Below are 8,695 nucleotides of genomic sequence, written 5' to 3'. Positions count from 1 at the left end.
TTACATAAATTATTTGTCTTTGACCAAATGCACATTTTTTTTATATAGAGGAGAATATTATAATACTAGATGGCCTAGGCCGGTGCTGCGTACGGGTCTAACACTTTAGATTATAGTGCATCTATGTGTATGTAGTTGTCTTTGAATAGTGATTATATATATATACACTATATATTATGTTCAAAACACGATTAATATAACATTGTAGTTTGTGCTCTGTATCTAAAACTTTATTATATTAGTGTTTGCTACGAATACAAAGTCTGCACATTTTTTTTGACATTATTTTTTTTTTAATATGGGATTCACTTTTTTTTTATATTGCTTGATTTTGTTAATATGGGGTCCACTTTTTTTTTTCCCGTGAGTTTGGAGATAGTGGGTTCTGCTTTTTTTACTTTTTTTTTTAATGTTCAAAACACAATTAATATAACATTATAGTTTGTGCTCCGTATCTAAAACTTTATTATATTAGTGTTTGCTACGAATACAAAGTCTGCATGTTTTTTTTTTTTTTGACATTGTTTGTTTTTTTAATATGGGATTCACTTTTTTTTGTATTGCTTGATTTTGTTAATATGGGGTCCACTTTTTTTCCCCGTAAGTTTGGAGATGGTGGGTTCCACTTTTTTTTTTTTTTAATATTGGTTGGTTTGTGTTTAATATGTGGGCCCACAATTAACATTATAGTTTGTGCTCCGTATCTAAAACTTTATTATATTAGTGTTTGCTACGAATACAAAGTCTGCACGTTTTTTTTTTACATTGTTTGTTTTTTTAATATGGAATTCACTTTTTTTTATATTGCTTGATTTTGTTAATATGGGTCTACTTTTTTTTTCTCCGTGAGTTTGGAGATGGTGGGTTCTATTTTTTTTTTACCTCTTTTTTTTTTTTTTTTAATATTGGTTGGTTTGTGTTTAATATGTGGGCCCATAATTTTTTTTTGGGCCCACAAACGGACGACGAAAAAGTGTCCTACTATGTTCAAAACACGATTAATATAACATTGTAGTTTGTGCTCCGTATCTAAAACTTTATTATATTAGTGTTTGCTACGAATACAAAGTCTGCACGTTTTTTTTTACATTGTTTATTTTTTTAATATGGGATTCACTTTTTTTTTATATTGCCTAATTTTGTTAATATGGGGTCCACTTTTTTTCCCCGTGAGTTTGGAGATAGTGGGTTCCACTTTTTTTACTTTTTTTTTAATGTTCAAAACACGATTAATATAACATTGTAGTTTGTGCTCCGTATATAAAACTTTATTATATTAGTGTTTGCTACGAATATAAAGTCTGCAAGTTTTTTTTTTTTTGACATTGTTTGTTTTTTTAATATGGAATTCACTTTTTTTTATATTGCTTGATTTTGTTAATATGGGGTCCACTTTTTTTTTTCCCCTTGAGTTTGGAGATGGTGGGTTCCACTTATTTTACTTTCTTTTTTTAATATTGGTTGGTTTGTGTTTAATATGGGGACCACACTTTTTTTTTTAATATTGGTTGGTTTGTGTTTAATATGTGGGCCCACAATTAACATTGTAGTTTGTGCTGCGTATCTAAAAATTTATTATATTAGTGTTTGCTACGAATACAAAGTCTGCACGTTTTTTTTTTGACATTTTTTATTTTTTTTAATATGGGATTCACTTTTTTTTTATGTTGCTTGATTTTGTTAATATGGGGCCCACTTTTTTTTTCCCGTGAGTTTGGAGATGGCGGGTTCCACCTTTTTCTACTTTTTTTTTTAATGTTCAAAACACGATTAATATAACATTATAGTGTGTGCTCCGTATCTAAAACTTTATTATATTAGTGTTTGCTACGAATACAAAGTCTGCACGTTTTTTTTTACATTGTTTGTTTTTTTAATATGGGATTCACTTTTTTTTATATTGCTTGATTTTGTTAATATGAGGTCCACTTTTTTTTTCTCCGTGAATTTGGAGATGGTGGGTTCCACTTTTTTTACTTTTTTTTTTTTTTTTATATTGGTTGGTTTGTGTTTAGTATGAGGACCATACTTTTTTTTAATATTGGATGGTTTGTGTTTAATATGTGGGCCCACAATTTTTTTGGGCCCACAAACGGACGACATATATATATGTATATATTCAAAACACGATTGATATAACACTGTAATTTGTGCTCCGTATCTAAAACTTTATTATATTAGTGTTTGCTAAGAATACAAAGTCTGAACTTTTTTTTTGACATTGTTTATTTTTTTAATATGGGATTAACTTTTTATTTTTTATATATTGCTTGATTTTGTCAATATGGGATAATATGTTCAAAACACGATTAATATAACATTATAGTTTGTGCTCCGTATTTAAAACTTTATTATATTAGTGTTTGCTACGGATACGCATGATGTTTAATATGAGGCCCACAATTTTTTTTAACATTGTTATTTTTTAATACGGGATTCACTTTTTTTTAATATTGCTTGATTTTGTTAATATGGGGTCCATTTTCTTTTTCCGTGAGTTTAGATGTGATGGTTCCACTTTTTATGGGGGGCCCAAAATTTTATTTTTTTTACAATTTTTTATTTTTTATTTTTGTGGGCCTGTTTAATATTGGGGGGGCGGGGAATTTTTTTATTTTTTTTATTTATGGGGGGCCCAAATTTTTTTATTTATGGAGAGGAGCCCACGACGGACGACGTTCTAAATAGTAGAAAAAATTACAAGCACACCAAGTCACAAACTTCAATAGGAGCCACTATTTTGACTTGGTAACAACCATACTCTTTCTTTGAAAACTCTCAAGTGTAAATTAATTCGTCGCAGCAAAAATACAAACCAGTATCGATTTGTTATAAATTTTGATGAATATGATGTACTTTCGTGGTACTCCCTGTGAACTTTACAACTCATTTAAGAAATACTAATAAATAAAGTATACTGTATTTTGGTGTACAGTCTAGAAAATGAAATAAGTAATTACTCCCTCCGTTCATTTTGACTTATTCACTATGGACTTTGTACATCCCTTAAGAAATAATAAATGAAGTGTATAATTTACCATGATATCAATATTAATTGATGAATATTTTTAATTAGACTACAAAAATGATTTGAAATGAGTAATTAATACTATGAGTAAAACATGACAAAAAAAATTGTCTTCTATTGATATGCTAAAAGTCACAAGTAAAGAAATATTAGATAAGTAAAAGTCAATAGAGGGAGTAATTAAGAGTAAAATATAACAATTTTTTTTCTGACACGCTAATAAATAAAAATAAAATATATTTTTAATATAATGAATAAGTAAAAAGAAACGAAAATAGTATAATATTGGAAAACGAAAAATAATAGTAAAAGAAAATGGGTACCTGGGGGACTGAAACAGGAAGGCTATTGCCTCGTTAGGCGTAATGTTGATATTTGTTGGTTCTAAAGGATATGACGAAAGTGATGACTTGGTGGTGTACGACGTATGAAATCATCTGGATCTATGTATTGGGTTATGTGTTAAATACTATTATTTTTATATTGTATGAAATATTATTCTCTTTAATTTCGCTTTAAAAAATTGAACTCCCCGCTAACTTTAAAAAGGGAAAAGGGCCTGATTTATCCCTCTACTTTGGGAAAAGGTTCATATTTACCCCTCGTTATACTATCAGGCCATTTATACCCCTACCGTTACAATAGTTGAAATATTTGCCCCTATTTTTAACGGAGGGGTAAATATGAACCTTTTTCAAAGTAGAGGGGTAAATCAGGCCCTAAAAAATAAAGCACCCTAAAGTTTCCAAACAAAACTTACTTCGGGTACCTTTTCAACCCCTAAAATGACTATCCGAACGTCTACATATCCTTGATGTATTGAGCCTACATTATTGTACGCAGAAAAAATATCAGGTTCTATATAAAATATTGACGTTTCGGAGTCTTGACACACCACTAATCATTGGTCAAAGTATGAAAAAAAAACTAAATTTTTTCAACCAAAACTTACTTCGGGTACCTTTTCAACCCCTAAAATGACGATCCGTACGTCTACGAATCCTTGATGTATTGAGCCTACATTATTGTACGCAGAAAAATATATCAGGTTCTATATAAAATATTGACGTTTCGGAGTCTTGACACACCACTAATCATTGGTCAAAGTATGAAAAAAAAACAAAAATTGGCCAACTTTATTTTTTGCAACACTTAGTGTTATTTTCCATACTTTGACTAATAATTAGTCGTGTGTCAAGGCTCCGAAACGTCAATATTTTATATAGTACCTCATATGTTTTTCTGCATACAATAATGTAGGCTCAATACATCAAGGATTCGTAGACGTTCGGATCGTCATTTTAGGGGTTGAAAAGGTACCCGAAGTAAGTTTTGGTTGAAAAAATTTAGTTTTTTTTTCATACTTTGACCAATGATTAGTGGTGTGTCAAGACTCCGAAACGTCAATATTTTATATAGAACCTGATATTTTTTCTGCGTACAATAATGTAGGCTCAATACATCAAGGATATGTAGACGTTCGGATAGTCATTTTAGGGGTTGAAAAGGTACCCGAAGTAAGTTTTGTTTGGAAACTTTAGGGTGTTTTATTTTTTAGGGCCTGATTTACCCCTCTACTTTGGAAAAGGTTCATATTTACCCCTCCGTTAAAAATAGGGGCAAATATTTCAACTATTGTAACGGTAGGGGTATAAATGGCCTGATAGTATAACGAGGGGTAAATATGAACCTTTTCCCAAAGTAGAGGGGTAAATCAGGCCCTTTTCCCCTTTAAAAAGTATGCTTTTCGCTTCCTATCTCAATTAATTTCTTTAAGGGGTCGTTTGGTTTAAGGACTCATTAGTTCCGGGATTATAATCTCGGGATTAATTTATCCCATCTATTGGGATTATTTTATACCATCTAAAAGATGGTATAAAATAATCCCAGTATAAGTGGGTTAAGAAGGTATAAGCTGGGTTATCCCAGCACTAATTTTTATACCATGTTTGATACAAGGTATAAATTTATCCCAGCACTAATTTATACCTTATACCAAATATGGTATAAAAATTAGTGCTGGATAACCCAGCTTATACCTTAAACCAAACGACCCCTAAATGTCTATCGTCTTACTTTCTAAATTATCAACCTCAATCATCTTCTTACTTTTTTTTTTGAAAGAGTGGAAGTAATAGACATTCTCAGTAAGGGAGGCAAATGAGCGGATTGCATTATATATAGACGGGTTGAAAACAGGTTGGAAAAAAAAAAAAAAAAAGGAGATAAAATCCAATCCGCACATATTTAATATGAGTTAAAAAGGGTGATGAATAATTTGGCTAATCGATATTCTTGTCATTGATGTGGTAGGAATCTGAGCCCTCAAATACCATCAGGTATGTGTTAGCTTCAAAGCCTTTTCGTTTGTTAGCCCTTAATTAACATATAATAAGAACTTAAATTTGTAATAAACATAATAAGTTAATAATGTTAGTACAACGAAAGGATGAGTAGAATGAAATTTTTTAAATGATTGGTCTAGAGGACTTGATTTCCGAGGGCCCATAACTAGATACATGATGTGATTGACCGGTACTTACTTACTACATATCTTACTCGCTACTTTAATATTGTATTGGATCAATATGTGTGTGTATCCTATTATTGGTGCTTTCATGCATTATTTTAAAGACTTGCTCTACGGGGTATGACGACGGGGTGGGTCGACGATCTTGCTGGGCTATATGCTCACCCTTGTTAATTTTCCGTTGTCAGTAGATCCTTAGCTTCTACTACAGTGTGGTTATTGGTCAGCTTTGACTAGCTTGTTCAAGGCCTTGTCACTGTTTAGTTGAGGAACCAACCGTGTCAGTTGTGGTGGCACTTCAAGCTAGTTGTTTTCTTTTGTCTATTTCAGGCTATGACCCAACTAATGTATTTAGAATCTAGTAGTATTCATTGACAATCAGTTTGGAATATGAGTGGCTTTTTAGCTATGCACTCTTGAATTTCCTTTGTTCATTTTATCTAAACTCACTACTTATTAATCGCTTATATTTTAATTAGGGAAAAGGATCAAAAATATCCCTCTACTTTGGGAAAAGGACTAAAAATATCCTCCGTTCTGAATTTGGGTAAAAAATACCGCTCCCATTATTAAAATTTTCAAATATACCCCGTCTTAATGGAGATCCCCAAATCCCCCAAAATAACCTAAATTTCATTTTTTTAAACCCGCTTCATCATCTAAACTCCACCCAACTAGAGAGTATACATCGAAACCCCCCGAAAGTTGACACTTTTTTTCAATAAGACACCTAAATTGCGTACCTTGGAAACTTCGCGTCGTTTGCATTATAAGTAAAATAACGAAAGCCCAAAGTGGTCATGAAGCCCTTACAAGGTTAAGGAGGATATCTAATAATTTCAAGTATGTACCTCAAGGTTTCGGAGTTTAACGAATCGGCGGAAGCAAGTTCGTTGAAGGTTAGGATTGGTGTCATGTTTTGGGAAGATTTCGCATCATTTGTGCTATACATTGGTTAGCATTAGCTTGAGAGGGAGTTATAGGGCTTCTTAGATGGTTGATAAAGTTTTACATAAGTGTCAAGAAGGTGTCATAAGGATTGGAGGCCAAACGAATAAAAAAGAACGCATATCGCGAAAATTAGAGTTTGTGGGCAGTTTGCGGCCGCATACTAAGTTTGAGGTGCAAAATACTGGCCGCAAACTTGCCATTTTGGCTGAGCTTACTGCCCAGCACCACCCTCATGTTGTGGAGGGATTATGTGGCCGCATATTGAGTTTGCGATGCCGCATCCTCCCCACAACACAGGGCGGTGGAGCGGTTTTCTGTTACACCCCATATTAGAACTAAGTTTAGACTCATATCGTTAGAGTTTTAGTGGAAAAAATGAAGGTTTGAAAGTTTTTTTAAAATAGTTGACATGCCTACTTTGGGAAACCATAACCCCTTGACTAGTTGGGAATTTGGGAAAGTACCCTAATGAAAGTTGTCGTACGTAGAAATACCTTTCCAACAGCCTAATTTCGTGAAAATACATTGAGAATTTGAGAAAACTTAAAACATGAAAATTGTAGATCTTTGAAATACCTTTCGAAACATATGTTGTGGAGGATGAACAGAACTTTGTGCTAGGAGTTATGCCTATTTTACCGAATGCTATCAGAAATGGCGCCCTAGGCAACGCCCTGGGTGCCGCGCCAGGCCAAAATCACAGAAAAATATAAAATTCATCAAGTTCTGTAATATAGGCCTAGTGCTCTGCCCCCTGCGACGCTCGGGGCGACGCATCAAGCCAAATTATGCTTGAAACGACCTTTTTTCGAATTTTATATGTACCCAACTCCGAAAAACTTTTTCCACTTCATTCTAAACTGTCTTTTTGGAGAGAAAACACCCTAGGGCTTCCACAAAACATCCAAGATGAGTTCTCACTCAAACGGCGTAGTTCAGCAGCACAGCTGAAACTGTGGCAGCAGCACAGTTCAGCAGCAGCAACATAGTTTCGGTAGCAATAGCAACAATAGTTATCTGAATGCTCAAAACCAGTAACCAACAACAAACAACGTACAAGACAAAAACAAGCAACACAAACAACATAACGATAAAATGAGCAGCAGCCAAACGGTCAAACAACATAAATGTCCTAAATTTTAGCTCCAAATACAAAACATAAGTTGTAACACTAAAGTGTTAAATCCATCGTCTCACATAACAATCATAATTAAGTCTGAAATTCACCAAATTCAAAACATAAGCTTAAAGTTGAAGGTGAATCCGCCTATCTTCAAGACATCTCTCAATATGCTTCATTACGCTAGATGTGCCATTTGCTCTATGACAATTAAGTATCGCACCGCATGTTAAGCACCTAGCTTTACGCCCTTCTTCATTGTCTTGAACCATCACAAAATGTTCCCAAACTTGTGAGCGAGCTCTAGAAGGCATGGTTGAACTTGAAAATAACAAAAAATAGATAAAACCAAAAGTTAGAATATAACTTTCAAGATAAAAGAACAAAACTACAAAATAAAGTATTGAACTTACCACTAGTAACAAAGAAGCAAACTGCAATCGTACATCAACAATGCAAGGATCTCTTCCACTATTTGCCATGTCTAAAGATAATTTAATCAAATATGTCATACAACATAAAAAAGTATATTATTTTTTCACTAAAACACATAAAAAAAATACAAAATCTTACCAAGTTCAAGTTCCTCAAGATGATCCAAACTTTCTTCCACACTAACAGATTTAGTCTTTTTCCTAAGCCAATCTTGAACACAAATAAGAGATTGCACACATTTAGGAGTCAACGAACTTCTAAACGAATCAAGTACATGACCACCGGTACTAAATGCACATTCCGATGCCACACTAGAAATCGGAATAGCCAACACATCACGGGCCAACTCTGAAAGAACAGGAAATCTAGGAGCATTAACTTTCCACCAACCTAAGATACTAAACTCAACGGCGGTTTCACTTTCATCTATTGGCTCTTGTTCTTCACCAATGTATTTATCCAACTCGAATTTAGCATACCCACTTCCAGAATCTTCCTTTTGTTTCTTCAAGTGAAACTTAGTTCTCAAAGCATTTGATTTCACACTTGAAGAGGACCCGGAACTAGAAGTTACATCAGATGTATCATGAGATGAAGTAGATACAGAAGGAGACAATTGATGATGAGATTC

The sequence above is a fragment of the Lycium barbarum genome, chromosome 10, assembly GCF_019175385.1.
Source record: "Lycium barbarum isolate Lr01 chromosome 10, ASM1917538v2, whole genome shotgun sequence".
Lineage (NCBI taxonomy): Eukaryota > Viridiplantae > Streptophyta > Magnoliopsida > Solanales > Solanaceae > Lycium > Lycium barbarum.
This window is presented reverse-complemented; position numbering follows the sequence as displayed.